Consider the following 16,181-nt stretch of genomic DNA (forward strand, 5'->3'; position numbering starts at 1 on the left):
AACCACCTTGTTCATCACTATCTAATTTTTCCTCAGCTGTTTATGTTTGTTCTTGATTCTTTGCTGCTGTTGAATACAGGAGCTTTTAAATTTCAAATAAAGAACATTCTAAAAATAACTTTGATTCTTGGGAATCAGAAGGCTGCCTAAAACATACCCAAATACCCCCCTTCTCCTTATTGTACCCTTTTTCCCCCCTTCTCCTTATTGTAGCTATATTAGGGCAATCTGGAAGCAAATCCCCTCTAGGCACTGGTAGGAACTGGGAGGTGTTTGCACCTTCTAAGGGTGGCCAGCCCTGCTCAGTTGGCCACACCTGCACTTGCTTTGGTAGCACGGAGGAAGCTGGACTTGTAGGGAAAGGCTGGTGTGTAAGTAGTGTGCTGATGCTGCTTTTATGGAGAGCTGTAAGCTGAGGAAAGGCTGAATTGGGAATATACTGCTCTATGAGTGAGCTGGAGCACTTCTGTGCTTGAGGTAGAGACCTTTTTATAGGGTGATGATAAAGTGAGGAATGCTGCCTGGATGAAAGCTGCTGCTGTGAAGGTGCCTCCTGAGGAAGAGGAAGGAGTGTGGGGAAGTGGTGAGGACTGGAGTTCAGCTGCTCTGCGCAGTTTCCTGATATGTCAGAACTTTTTCCCTTGCAAAAGGGCAGACTACTGAGAGCAAGGAGTAAGAGTGAAAGACTTGGCAGTGTGGCTACACCCTTGGTTGTCCAGTGAGTCTTCAGAAGAATGAGGCCTGGCATGCTCTGCCTGGTGCAGCTGGAGAGAAAAGAGAGAAACCAAACCCTGCTGACTTGGGCTGAGTGAGAGATCAGAGGTTGCTTTTTCCTCAAGAAAATGCTCATTTGAAAGCCTGGTTTCTTGATTAGCCCATTTGCTGTTACCTGTCTACAGATGGCTCCTAGATGAGATCAACTTCAACTCCTGGAAGTGATGCAGCATTAATAGGTAATTCTGAATGTTGAGTGCGTCTTGGGGGGCCTGTGTTGGCTCTTAGAGCCTCAAGACTTACTTGGGATGATATCGCAGTCTGCAGTATCCTTGGCAGAGATGATGGGCTCTGGATGGCTTCATTTTATGTACATATATACAAGCAGGTGCATAAATAATCCAAAATAACCCCTGCAGAGCTGTAGTGAACCTCCCAGCCTCTGTGGCACTGTGTGCCCTCTGCCTGTGGCTCACCAGCGAGTGCTCCCTGCAGCTGAGCAGGAAGGAAACATAAGGCTGAGTCTTGTGATGCAGTCTGATACTTGAGCCTTTTGTAAAACTGATGGCATGTTATTGGGGTAATGTCTGTGAAGTTAAAGTTTTTATCAGAACAAGCAGTGATGCTTTGATTCCACTACAAGCAGGATGTTGTAAATCCCGGGATATTGCAGGTTCAGGGAAAGGGTGACATCACTTAGACATGTTTCTTAAGCAGGTTCACCAAAATCTGCAGACATTTATTGGTCCAGATGAGTTTGCAAGTGTTGAATGCCTGACCTTCATTTCTGCTGCACTTTGAAGAATTAAGACAGATGTTGGTACATGCTGTTGTTAGTGACCAGAAGGAAAGGCTTGAAATCCTTTGTTCTAGGATGTAAAACTCCATTTTTCTTTAGTTACCCAGGTTAGTTAAGATACACTTAATTCCTGGAGCGTTAACTGTGGCTTGTCATCACCATGTGCAAAGTGATGGCAAATGGGTTGTTATTCCACAAAAACTCTTTTTTGCCTTGCAAAATCCCTTCTCTCTGATCACAGTGGGTTCAATCTCTGTTTGATCCCTGTATAAGCCATTCAATTCAGAGTTGGACTTAAGGATCCTTGGGAGTCCCTTCCAGCTCACGATATTCTGTGAAATCTGTGACCTGGGCAAGACTTTGGGCCACATGTTAGGAATCTTGACTGAAATAAGAAACTGGAGAAATTTGTGTAATCAAATTTGCGATGGTGGTGGCTGTAGCACTGATAAACTGAGTTGCCTTCCCTGTCTCTGTGCTTGGAAAAGCACTGGAATCCTTCCCGGCCTTTAACATATTGAGCTGAGGATGTGTTTCCTCCACCTGATTTTTGTTGCAACTCTGTAATATGTTACTAAATTAATTTTTGGCTTCTGCTTCATAGATACCCTCCCCTTGATTATAAGAGTGAGGAGTGGGAGTTTAAGGAAAACAGGAGAGGCATTTTAAAGTTGTAGGATCATCTTTCTCTTTATTCTATTAATTGCAGTTGTCCACTGATATTTAGTTATCTCTCCTAACCAATGGAGCTTGCCGTGTGATGAGAAACCAGTCCAAGGATTGTTTGGAATTATGTGCAGTCAAATGTCTAGGACAATGGAAATTCTAGGGATGGTTTGGCTCCTCTGAGTGATGCCTGATGCAATTAATCTCTCCTTTTGAAACAAATTATGGTTTGGGCTGGACAAGGGGGTAGAAATCATTTATCCAGCCCAGAACTTTTTGAAGTTATTCTGTTCCTTTGTGGATCAGCAGGGACACTGAGCTGTGTGTACGTGAGTCCTGAAGCTGGTTTATTGTTCAAAGTGTATCACTTTGTGACTTATCCTGGCCACTCCTGTACTCCTGACTTCTTGATGGACTTTGTTTGGTTTTTTGGTTTTGCTTTTATCACAATAACGTTGTGGTCTGTTAAGATGGAGACTCACAACCCTCTGATTGGAGAAGGAGATAATTTCTGCCTCAAATCACTGAATCTGACTGAAAACAAAGGAGGGTTTGTCACAAACATCTCAGTAGAGGTCAGGAGAGCTTCTAGTGTGGGGTGTGAGCCAGGCTGTGGATGGGCTGGAGTGCAGTTTCAGGCTGTCTTGTAGCTGTTGCCTGCCTTTTCCTGTGCTCCTCCAGAGTGACAGTGCCCAAAACCTGCAACCCATTAGGAAGTTCTGAATCTTTCCCTAGAAACGTATATACACGTACTATCTCTTTTTATGCTTTTTCTATCAAATGTTTTGGCTCAAGTGACTGCTGAGGTAGGAACCTGTCCTTTTCCCTGTCATACCAGCTCCAGAAGCTGAGAGAGGCCTCTGCAAAGAATTTCTTCATCAAATAATTTTCTGGAGTCTCAGCTGAACAGCAATAAGAAACAGAAATGGTGGGAAGTAGTAAATGTAATGTGCATGCTGTAATGGAGGAATAATGGTGTTTGACAGTTGCAACTTAAATGAAATGATTTTTCTAACATCATGACTTAAATTTTGAGGAATTTCTGGCCTTGGAAATGTTCAGGACTCAACTAGACATGTCCCTGAGCAGCCTGGTCTAATTACACCTGCTTTGAACTGGAGGTTGGAGTAGATGATTTCCAGAGGTCCCTTCTTACTTAAATTATTCTGTGATTTTAATAAGAGTATCCCATACCTTGGTCCCTTTCTCTCTGTGTGGTGTGTGGTATATGTTACACTGTTTTGGCAGGGATTTTTGGAGTCATTGAAGTCATTTATACTGAAATAATTCTTGAAAAGATTAATAAATATTATACCGCACTGTATCATTTTACTATGTGTGCTACTCTTCCTATCAGTACTTGGCTGTATTCATGGCTGCTGTAAATCACTTTAGCCATGTGGATACTTCATTGCAACACTTTAATTTAATTTCTTTTATATATTCACATTTGAACCTTGGTTTTCTTAGTACTGTGTCCAATGTGTGGTGTTTAAAAGGAGATTAATGTTTGGGGGTTATCTATTAGCTTTCAAATTCATAACAAAACCTCTCTCAAACTTGGGCTAAGGCTGCTCAGGGGCAGCCAAATAAAATTGAGGATTGCTTTTAATCTTTTCCTTATTGTTATTATGATTTAAAGGTCCTCTGTCTACATGAGAACTGGGCCCTAGGATGCTTTCATTTTCAGACAGGACTCGTAAGAACTCATATAATGTTAATATCTTTCACGCTGGTGAAATGTCACTGATTTTTTTTATTGGCAGAGAATTTGGCCTATTCTGCAGTGTTTCAGGGCTGACAAATTGAAGATCCAACCTCTGCCAGTTGGCTGGGAGGGAAGACCAAGCCTTGGATGTACATATCTTGTGGGAACAGTCTACTTCTGGAAATCAGGAAATATTTCCTTAAACTGCTGATTACTTGGAGACTGTACCGCAAGGAGCGTAATTCTCTTGCCTTGTTTCTGTTCCTAAACAGCTGTTTCCTGGCCGTGGCTGGACACAGGGTACTGGGCTGGAAGGACCTGGGATTTAGCTCAGTCTGGTTGCTGGTATTGCTCTGGCTGGAGCTGTGCCTAATCCTGGTGGGTGAAGGAGGACCCAGACAAATGATACAGCTGGGGACTGAGGGAGGGTGGTTGAGGAAGAGTGATGGAGGTGGTCATCCTTGACTGTTGAAATGAGGCTTAATTGCTGCTGTTCAACAAACACTGCTGCTGTTCAACACATGTCACAGGCTAAAATCTCCCTTGATTTTAAGGTCTTAATCATATTGCCCTGACAATCAGCAAAATGGACATACTGTGCGGACCGCAAGATGTCAACAAGACACACCCACTGTCCACATTTGGCAGCTTTTTTTGAAAAGTGAAGTAACAAGCACCAGGAGAGCCAAACCAAACCTAAAATGAAGACAAAACCAGAAGGACCATCCAGATGGGTGTGTGTCTATTTGAAACAGACCTTTTTTCAACAGGTCTCATGACACACTTGTCCCAAACTGGAATCCAAGTCATCAGGTTTATGGTAACGAATGATTCAAAGCGAGCAACTCCCTGCCCTTCTCTCTGCTCAGGTTTTTTGGGATTTCTATGGTGAGATGAAGGAGAGAAGAAACCTAAGACTGTCTGACCTCAAACCCCTAATGTGCAATTCCATTACTGGTGATGGGTAGTGTGCTGCGGGCACACCAAATGGAAAACGTGTTGATGAGGTTGATACATGCCTTAACTCAGGGGTGTCTCAGACTTATTTGGGGAGCCCAGGTCTCTCTTGTAAAGGATTTAATGGAATCTTTTGAAGCCTAAAGATCTCATTGTGTCCCAAAATATAAGGACTAAGATGATGGGGGCCCTGTCTGTATATGTTGCTGGACACTATTTACTTTTTCTCCTACTGCCTGACTATGAATATGCGTAGGCAGTTAATTCTTTATAACCTTACGTTTTGTGCACCATTACTTATGTAGAACTGATCATTTAAAAATAAACCTCACTGTTTATTGAATATTTAAAGACGTTATTATGAAGTATTCCAGAGTAGAAATCAATAGTTTAGTCATCCGAAACCAAAACTTTGTTAGATGTTGTAAATGGAGGAGCTCTCAAGTTTTTCCTGTGTATTGAAATATTTTGAAATATTGAAATATTAGCTAGGACAAAAATGACTGCTGAACTTTTTTAGTTCAGCCTGACTGTTGTAGCACTTTCTCCAGCTTTCCAAATCTGCCGTGGTCAATTAAGGATCACAGCACTTGCCATTTTGACTGAAGTTTTGTAGCTGTGGGTTATTAAAACATGTGCGGGTTTCCTTTCTAATATATATTGATGCCTTGGAAGCTTCTGCTGTGTGCTCTGCACCCTCAGCCATACAGAGCAGAGTGGGAAAGCAAAACTTTCCATCAGTTCATGACATGCGGTCAAAGGCGCATTTCAGCATGCACTAAACAGATCCTATTCTGTTTGAGTTGGTTGACATTCAGGGATGGAAACGAAATTATAAAAATCATCCCTTATTCATGAAGTCTCAGAATGGTTTGGACGGGAAGACGCCTTAAAGATCATCCAGTTCCAACCCTCCTGCCTTGGGCAGGGATATCTCCCACTGGACAGGTTGTTCCAAGCCTTGTCCAGCCTGGCCTTGAACACTTCCAGAGATGGGGCAGCCATGGCTTCTCTGGGCAACCTGTGCCAGGGCCTCAGCACCTGATGATGAAGCATTTCTTCCTAATACCTAATCTAAACCTACCTTTTTTCTCAATTTGAAGCAGTTCCCCCTGTCCTGTTGCTCCATGCCCTTGCCCAGAGTCCATCTCTAGGTCTCTTGTAGCCCTTTTAAGCACTGGAGGGTTTCCAAGGTCTCTCCAGACCCTTCTCCAGACTGAGCAACTCCAACTCTCTCAGCCTGTCTTCAAAGGAGAGGTTTTTCTTTTGCCCTCCTTAACTTCAGTGGATGAGTTAGGAAGATGCTCTGTATTTGGAGACTAGTATGTTTGCCAAGTACTGCTGTGATTAGAATAGTAAATATTTGTTTTTGATTGGAAGCCCAGTAAATATTTGTGTATAACCCATAAAAATGGCTAGAAGCATTTTACAGCTGAACAGATGCAGCCTTGCACTGACCTTTCCCAAAAGTTTTCCTCTTTTTCTGAGAACTAAGTCATATAGTTAGAACCAGAAATAACTGCTGCTCTCTTCACCTTCCAGGGAACTACAGATCAGGGCAATGAAAAAGCATATAAATAAAAACGATCCCTAAATGTTCAAGCTTGCCTGAACTTCTGTATTGAGAGAAGTCCTGATCCAAATCTTTGCACCCTTTTAGTTGGAGGGTTGGTTTGTACTTTGCAACTTTAAAATGTTTGTTTCTTTCTGAGCAGAGGAGTGCTTTTGTTTATGATGCCCTGTGAAAGGGGTGCTTGCTCCTTTATTTCCTTAGTTTACGCTGGGCATTACACTGCTATCATTGTGTTTCTGATATTCTGCTTGCTTACCAGATATGCACTTTATCCTCTACAGGAATTTAAAAGGGCTATTTCTCTAGAAGTCATCTTGTTGGTGCTTTACAAATACGACTGCTCTCACTTAATACAGCTGCAGCTGTCGGGATGCATCTATTTTGTTCTGGATTCCTTGTGGAGTCTTTGCAGTGGCATTAATAATGTAGTCAAAGTGTCTTCCTGGTTCTTCTATTTCAGTAGAAACACAGTGGTCTCTCACTGAACTTATCTGGAAACTGCTTAAGATGCTGAAGCGGAGCTTGTGCAGTGAGGTGACTCTGCTGCAGTCTGGGTTTAACAGCAACGGTGGAGAAATGCTTTCCCTGCTGCTGCTGGGCCTTGCAGGGGGTATGAAGGGAGGATTTCTCCTCCTGTTTGGGGAGTCTAAAAATTATGGATGAGGCTAGAGCAGAGGACGAAGCTGGGTGTGTTCCAATGAGAGAGCAGTGGTTGTTCAGCAATAACCATGTGCCTGTTAATTATGAGAGTTCATTTCTCAGTATCTGTGTGCAAGACTATTGGTGGAAAAGGGAACATTCCACACATGCTCTCTTTCCTGCTGGTTTTTCATGGGGTTTACTCTGCTGCTCCAAGCACCTTGTGCAAGCAGACGTGTTCTCAGCACTTGCTCAAAGATCACTTGCTGTTCTGGCACAATCTAGCGATTTCTCCAGTAGATTCCTAAAATGTGTGAGAGTGTCTAAATGTCAGAGTGGGTAGAGTAGTAACCAGATCATTGATAGAATATAAATTCCATATGAGCAATAACCAGATTTTCAGTCCCCCCAACTCAACTTTTCTCCAAGCTGTAGAGTCATTGTCTGCAGTTACATTAACCCAGGCATGAGGGAGTGGTTTGTCTCTTTAGAAATACCCCTGCCTCAAATGTTTGCAGAGGCAACCATCTCCTCTCTGCTTCCATAACATACATGCCTTGAAAGATTTTATTTCATGGCACAGGTCTTGCAGCTTAACAGTGCATAATTGATGACATTTGTCCCTATTTCCCCCTACTTGCTGAATGACAGCAGTTACTGGGTTTGGGGCTTGAAAAATATTTCCCTGGCTTAAAACTATGGAGATGTCCTTCTTTCACTCATTTAGTAATGGGGCTATGGTTATTTATGTATTTATCTTTCAAAATTCACACCTGGGAGAGTTATTAGGTATTAAATCCTAGCAAGAGTTTTTGTACATTCAGATCAATAACTACCCTTGTAAAAAATTTCAAGCTTTTTGTTCAGATTTGCCTCCTTGGATCCAACTATACAGAGCCTTTTGTTTTTTGAGTTGCAATCTTTCAATGTTGGTAACACAATGAAATTAACCAGCCTCTGTGTTATGAGACTTACATTTTTCTGCAAAAACCAAAATTTTGGTTTTCCAGAGATCTTCTGTCAAAGGTGTTGAGAAATCGATAATCAGTGTCTCCTTCTATGGATTCATCAGTCAATTGTGAATGAAACCAAATTTCTGCAGTGTTTGTTACCAGAAGGTCACTAAGGCAAAACATTTAATGTGACTTTAAAAAGTAAAGGTACCGGGCACACCTGTGGATATGATGGATACCTCAAATCATCTCATATAGCATACACATCTTGCTGATCAAGGGTACTTGAAAGGCAAAACCTATTCTTTTCAAACATTTAAAAATAACTGGCTGGAAGGTGTAATTTAACAATCAAACATCCATCTGTAGTGAAACGCTTCCTCAAAATTGAAGGTCTGGAACCAGACTTGAGGAAAACTCAAACCCTGAGAAGTTTCAGGTGCATCCATTTTATGAATGTGCCCGTGGTGTGTACTCCATTGGTGACCAATCTCTTCAGAAATGAATGAATAATAAAAAAATGCAGCTGAGAGGGATGCAGTTTTTCTAGGGCATCCTTTGACTGTGAGCAGGATCAAACCCAACTATGTCACTCCTTACAGATTTTCATTTAACCTGTCCTTAATTCTCCTAATGGTGGATGTTCTGTCCAAGAAAAACATACTTGTGCTTCACTACTCTTTAACTCACAATGTTTTCCTGAATATGTGTAACTTAATCATATTTCTATTTGTTCTGACCACCATGGATTAATTCTTTCCCCTTTTTTCAGCAGTCCATTTCTCTTCTCTTAAAGCAACCTCAGTTTCTCAGTCTTTTTTGGCAGCTCATGATTTCTGAACTTCAGACCATTCCCATGACTCTTCTCTGGAATTTCTCTAAATGGTCCAAATCAGGGTGTAATTATTCAGCTGAGGTCTTGCAAAAGCTGAATGAAGTGGGCACTTCATTTGCCTCACAGTTTTTACTCCTGGTTATGTGTTCCAGGATGATGGTTACTGCTCTTTATTTATTCAAAAGCCTGGTTCTCTTCATGCAGCCAGCAATTCTGCACAGCCATAAATGAGTATTTCCACTTCAGTGCAAAGGTATAGCACTTACTGAATTTTCTTGGATATTGTTTTCTGCTACATAATTCATTAATTTAATTTGTCCTAGTCCTGTCCTCCACGGCAGATTCCCTTCTAGCAGCAATGTGATCCATCTAAGTTATAATATCTAGGCCAGCGGATCTGCATTAGTTAGTGCAAGCTTAAAAGTTGGGAACTGTGGTTAAAATGCAATTTAGAAGTCTCATTTTGACTTAAATTCCTGGTCAGTCCCTACAGGAAAAGCGCACCAAGAGATCTGCATCGTATTTTGAAGAGGAGAAAGCTGAGGCCCAGAGGAACCAGCAACTTGTACAAGGTCACGGAGGAAGATGGCAGGGGAGCAGGGTCCAGTCCCAGCTGTGTCAACTCCCAGACCAGGGCCTCAACCACAAGCCCATCTCTCTGCCCAGCTGAGTCTGTGTGTCTGCCTCCTGGGCAGAGCCCAAGCCCTTGGTGAAAGATCAGGATACAGAGTAAGCAAAGTCGTGTTTATTTTAAAATGTGGTCCTGTGCAGGCTCTGGGATGTCGGCATGGCTGCGGAGCCACCGGAGATGTCGGAATGCGTCATGGGGTTTGTGCTGCCTCGGTATGTGCATAAAGCCTGGGACAAACACCAGCGTAGCCAAGGCAGGCTTTAGGAAGCAGGAGGCACCTCACCTGGAGTTGATTACCACTTCTGTATATCCTGTCAGCTTGGGGAAGATCTGGCAAATACATGTTGGGAAGGGTGGATAGTAAGAATAGGAAGGAATTAGTGGTCATAGGGAGGTCAGTGAGTGGCACAGCTTGTTAATATTAGTCCTGAAGCCAGATGGGCTCATAAGATATATTGGCTTTGGGAAAGGTGATGCACTGCTCCATTTGGATACCTGTCCTGTGAATTCTCTGTGTGATTTGACTAGAGCAGCTTCACAGGGATGCCACCTGTCACATGTGCTTTGGGAGCAGAGAAGTGATTATGCCCTGCTTTGTTTTTTTGGCTTGTTATCACAGGAAGAGTATGCCTACTTCTCTGGTGGCCTGTCTAGCAAACGTTGTTGGAGTACTGGGCCCTAGAAACATGGAGCAGATGTGGGTGAAGGGTAGAGTTTCTGACTAAGGCTAGTTCTGTTGCTGGGGGTGTATCCTAGAGAAAAAAGGGGACATCTAATTCCAAAAACATACTTGAATATAAATCCAGAAAAATAAGGCCATCTTTAAGAAGAAATGTGTAGTAGGTAAGTGATTTGCAGGGAAGATTCTCTTCTAGTCCACTTAATCTTGGATCAGACACTTAGGGTTGCCCAACTCTGTACAGTGCCAGGATTAAACCTGTGCTGCCGTGAGTGATACTGCAATGTTCAAAATGGTAAGAGCTAGAGGTGATGTTGTTTGTGGAATGCTTGGGAGAACTATCTATATTCTAAGATCCTACAAATAATAGAAAGAAAGAAAGAAGGGGTTAATGCAGCTTGTGGGGAGACAGGAAATGTCCCAGCTGGAACTGATTAAATGTGCTGTGTAGCTTAAGCTGCTCAGATGGGAGACACATGGCAGAGTGAGATGTGTTGCTTAGCTCCAAAGGATGTCTTATCACTAAGTGGGCCTTGAGCATTGATTGGAAGTCTCCCTCCATACTTGGGATGGATCTCCTGGGCTATCAGCAAAATGTCAAACTACATTTTTAACCTTTTCCACACAAAAGTTTCACATGCCCAAGAAAAGACATGTGAAATAAAAGCTGCGTGTTTTTCTGCCTCTGGCCACCAAGCCATTAGAGAGGCTTTAGAGCTGTCAGATGCCTTGCTGTCCCTGCCCATTCCCCTCTGTCTCTAGGTAGAACAGTGACATAAAGTGTGGGGCAAGCTGGACTGTTCAGAGGTGAGAGAAGGACTGGGACAGCCCTGCTGTCAAACTGAGCCTTAGAACCTGACAGCTGTCAGGGCAGTGTTAATTGTGGCTGTATCTGATTAGCAGGGCCTGTGACCCCTGCATGAAGTCCTAGTTCATGAGCAGTTTCAATTTGTATGAGTTTCCTCATTACAGCAGATCTGTGTTTCTTCTAAATCAGCTCCAGCCAGGGGCATAATCCTGTGTCCAGGAGGAATTAGTGCCACGGTCTATGTGGAGCGCTTCCTTACAAACAGCTGTGGGACAAACCATCTCCAGAATCCTTATTTGTGGCTATTTTAGTTTTAAGAAAAGTATTTTTTTACAGATTGCATCCTTAATTTAAAAAAATAATTTTTCTTATTTTTACAGTTCCTACATATCTCAGTTCTGAGGCAAGAGTTTCTAGAAACATTCCACATCAGGCACCTGCTTGGCTAATTTTCTCCATCTTTACAAGGTGTCTCACAACCTCTGTCAGATCCTGGAGTTTTTCTTTCGGCTCTGTCTGGAGCAGCTGGGGTACATCAAGGCTCATGTACTAAGGCAAGGCTTTGATGTTGCTCCAGTGATACTGTTGATAACACCTGATTGTTTTCCATCTAGATCTTCTCAGAAATTGATCTTGATCGAACACATGTTAGGCCCTGTAAAACTAGACAAAAGCTCCTCCAGTGGGGCTAAAACAGCAGTTGCACAGCTTTGGGTTTGTTTTCTTTAATAAACTATTTTTCCTTTTTTCTCTGTTTCACTGGGGGCTGGGAGAAGTAGCAGATGTGGGGAGAGACAGCTCATGCTGGGAAAGGAACCGATCATGTTCCTGCTGATTAGAACTGCAATAAAGAGAGGAGTTTTTGCCTTTGAGTAGGAGCTCTGGTATTACCATGAGAAAACTGCAGCTGAGCAGTGTTCAGGGGCCTGGCCAGGTTCAGTTCCAGTATGTTCTGCAGTAAAAGGATTCTTTTACCAACCTGTTCCCTTGTTCCTAGAGTTGTCTGCCTGATGATTCAGACTGTGTGCCAGACCTGGCGATATGGGAAGAGAATGAAGATTTCCATTTAGAGCACATGCCCTGAAGTTCTGACACTGCATGGATTTCAGCAGGTACAAGTTTTCCTCAATTCTGGGAAACAAAATAGGACACCTCTTCTTGCCAAAGGAAGGTGGGTATTTGTCTCTCAGCTTTAATAGCTGCAACTGCCAGAGGTTGTTTCAGCTTCTATCAGTGCTGAATCTGACCTTGGAGTAAAATGTGCCTATGTAACACCAGCTGGAGTCTAATTGCCAGATCTTTCTGTCTTTTTTAGTTTGCTCTTTACCTTGAGAGCATTTTTGAGGTGACAACATGTACACAACAAGAACCATGGAATTTCAGAGTCATTTCTCCAGAATGAAACCCACATACTTTTGGTTTGAGGGTCTATCCTTACACATGTTCTAGTCTCTGTTTCCTTTATCCTTCATGTTGAGAGTGGAAAAGGTCACTTTCAGGGAAATATGATGGGGAGAAGGGCACCAAGCCTGCCCCAGACAAGGAAAATGATTTAGTGTTTCTCGTAAGGTCTGTGAGAGTGGATGTCTTGCCACCAAACCCAAAGGGGGGGATGGAATTCTCTCCTGAGCAGAGGGTGAGCACAGAGAGCATTTGCCACTAAAAAGGGCTTGGTTGAGCCAGAAGTGATCTGTAGGCCGTGCTGCCAAAGGGTGAATGATTCCTATGGAATGGTACTACTCAGGATAATTAGAGGTGGCAGTGCTGGTCCTGGCTGGCTTTCATCTCCCCAGGCAGTTCAGGACATGCACAGCCTCAAACCCTGCAGAAGTTCAATTGACTTGAGCCAACACTGCCGACACCAATGGCAAAGCTCCCATCTTGACTTTCATTGCAGCAGCATCAACGTCTGCAGGAGCCCTCTGGGATCTGAACTGCAGCAGAGGCTGCATTAGTGGGAATTTCTCCTGCATTTGTGAAATGCAAATACCTACACCGTAGTGTGAGGCTGATGCTAAAGTTTCCCAAAAGTTTAACAAACTTTGCTGAAGTTTGTTGTTCTGACCAGAAATTGACATTAGTTCTGAAATGCATGGAAAGACTGCTGGCAGCACAGGCAAGGAGTGTCCTGCTCTGTTAATTCTTTAGCATGTAGTAAAGCCTGAATATGTGACTTCAGCTTTTTTCCCCTGGTGGAGTTTGCCTTGGCTTGGTGACTGGACCACTTATTCTTCTCTTCCCTGTGAGTTTTATCTGGGTTCCAGCACTCTGGCAAATGCATCTTAAATATTTGAGGCCCTTGAAGTTTTTCTTAGATTTAAGTGTGGTGACACAAATTATGTAAAAGCTTTTGCTACACAATTATTCGAGCCTTAACATCTTTAAGTGTTTTCTGATGTTCTGCAGCTCAGTATGAGACTTGTTTTTTCTTCCATGATCTGCTTTTGTGGAGATCTTGACATCCCCTGCTTGCTTGATGAAACAAATCTGGAGGCAAAAATGAATCTTTACAGAAAACATCTTTGGTTCCCTTAATGACGATGATTTAAATACCACTGATAATTAGATTCTAAGTGACTCAGAGCAGATTTTCAAAAGACCAGCGACCTAATGACTGAACGCCTGTTCCTATTGAAATAATTCTCAAAATGTGCTGGTTAGTAAGAGATTGTGAGAAAAAAGCTGAAATTTTTAAAATAGATTTTGGGTCTTGATCCAGCCTGAACACGTACCCAAAACACAGCTGATGTAGCAATGCCTTTGCAGCAGTGCTCTGACAGAGGAGTAACACAAGCTGGGGCTGCAGCCTGGCCGTGAGCAGGTGAAAGGGAAGGTAGTGTGACCCCCTGGTCAACCAGATGAAGGAGGGAAGATGGTGATCCAAACTGCTGGGTAATTTTCATTCCCTGCCCCAGTTCTCTGTCTTCTGCTGCAGCAGCATTTTTTTTTAGAAATACTTGCTGCTGAAACCAGATGAGACTGTAAAGTCCCATGGGAGGAAAACAATTCCATTTTGAGTTCTAGCATGCTATTAGTGCCACACAATGGGAGGGAGTGGGTGAGACTCAGTATAGCTTTACCTAATGCTGTGGGTTGTGTAACTGAGGTACTCAATGGCCTGGCCAACTGTAATGGTAAGAAAAATATTATGAGATTCTTAGCTCATCTTACCCCCTAGTTGAGAATAAAGTCCCTTTCTTTACAGATGAGCAAACCCCGGTCCAAAACAGGGAATGCATTTCTGCATAAATGTGGCTTAATGGATAAGAGAATGTAACATTTTATATATGAATCAGCATTCTGGTCCCAAAAGGTTATTCAGCTAGTCTAAAATATAATATGCTTGGAACAATGACAGCACCCCTTCTGTTATATTGTAGATACTTTTGCTGTATTTTGTTAAGGATCAGTGAAAAATGAAACATTACTCCTTAATCCCTGAAGAGCCGTCTAACAGAGCAGTTGAAATGCACAAGGAATAGCTATGAAGAAGAAAATAATGGACTGGCTGTTTAATCCAACAGAAAGTCTTAGGTGGCAACTCCTGTTTTGCTATGAATAGCAATTTCTCTGTAGACATTTTATTTTGTGTTGATCGAGGGCAGTAAAACAGCAAAACTTTGTACATGGCCAGAAGTCAAACTGATGGTTTGTTGTGTACACAAACAGAAAAAGTTTGCTTTCTACCTCTGCCCTCATAAATCCTGAAGTGTTTGCAGGGAGAAGATGAGCCCTAGAGCATGGAAGCAGAAGACCTGCATGTCTGGAGGCCATCCCATCAGAAGGGAAAGGCATCATCGCTGGCCTGTTGGCCCTTACAGTGAGCCCCTGTAGCACCAGGGGAGAAGGGTTTAAATCTGCATAAAGCAATGGGGTAGACAGTTCCTGCTGGGGTTGTCTTGGGAATTGGCACGTCTGGTTCTCCATGGGGCTCTGAAAATTGTACCCTGACCAGCAAAGAAGGCAAAAAGGCTTCTTTCAAAAACTGCTGTGATCTGCAATGCACCCTGAGGTATTCAAAGAGGCAGGACTTGAGGATGGGTTGCATTTCAAGAATACATTAGAAACATAAGATCTAGAGATTTATTTCTCCCCAGTCCCTCAGCAGTAGCATTCCAAATTACTTCTGTGCTTAAAATTCTTATAATTAGCCTATAATGTAGGATTGTTTTAAGCCACTGTTATGCCTTTTGCTGCTTCCACAGTTATCAAACCTTGGGACAGAGGAGGATATAGACAATAAATTTAGCTGGCTCGTTGTTCCTCTGGGGAGAAGCTAAGGGTTGCTCAGAGCCACTGCTAGTGCAGATCAGTGTGCAGAGGAGCTGTCACCAGCTTAATAAATCGACTAATCCTGCCTTCCTTTTGGCTTGGCAGGACTGGGGTCTGGAGAATTGTGCATCCAGACTGTGCCTAAAACTTAATTTTGAGCCTGGGCCAGATAGTTAGCATTCAAGAAGCAATACCTTACTCACAAACTAAGGGTCTCACATGTTATTCTGCCACATTTTTACTAATATTGTGGAGCTCATTAAAAGGTAAACCAATATCAACCCACGCTATTGACTTGACTGTGGTGTATCCTAAATTTAGAGCAGATGCCACAGTACGGTATTTGTACCGTATCCTGGCCAATGTTTACTTCTAATGATGCCCTCTGTTCTTCAGTGTTGCTCTCTTCCAAGTGCTTTTAAAATGGGTAAAAGAAATTCAAAGTAGGGAACTGATAGTTAAAAATTGTTGTAATGTATTTGACATACTGGCTATTACCAAGGTATGTGCTGAGTTGTTTAACTCAAGACAAGAAACTCTAGAGAGTTAACTCTGGCAAGCAGGTAACAAAAATAAGTAATCAACAGTAGTTTTTTTTCTTTTAAACAGAAAATGAAAACCACAAAACCTTCCTGTCCCAAATGGAATTAAAAAATCATTGCAAAACAATCAATCACCAAAAGGGAATGCTTGGAAAGGACTCTAGACACCTCAGAGGGGAGAGAGAGCTCCACGTTTGGACCCCAGTATGTAAAGACATGATCCTCTAGCTGAATTCATCCTATAGGGAATCATCCTCTCAGTCACGCAGCATTTATCAGTCTGGGGGTGGTGCTGCTGTTTTAGCAAAGCAGTGCTTGAACACTGGAGGGCAGATGGACCTTGCAGCTTTAGGATTTGGGGCAAGCAGCTCTAAAGACGTTAAAGGATTGCTTCTGAGTTATACC

The 16,181-nt window shown here is 42.7% G+C and overlaps 1 long non-coding RNA gene across 1 annotated transcript in view; it reads left to right on the forward strand.

The window, feature by feature from the left end:
- Window positions 1-268: 268 nt before the first annotated feature.
- The window catches only part of LOC136359684 (uncharacterized), a 41,878-nt gene continuing 25,965 nt past the window's right edge, over window positions 269-16,181 (forward strand). Inside the window, exon 1 of the long non-coding RNA XR_010743318.1 lies at window positions 269-953. This is a non-coding gene — a long non-coding RNA (uncharacterized lncRNA). The remainder of the gene's footprint in view (window positions 954-16,181) is intronic.

The sequence above is a fragment of the Sylvia atricapilla genome, chromosome 3, assembly GCF_009819655.1.
Source record: "Sylvia atricapilla isolate bSylAtr1 chromosome 3, bSylAtr1.pri, whole genome shotgun sequence".
NCBI classification, from domain to species: Eukaryota; Metazoa; Chordata; class Aves; order Passeriformes; family Sylviidae; genus Sylvia; species Sylvia atricapilla.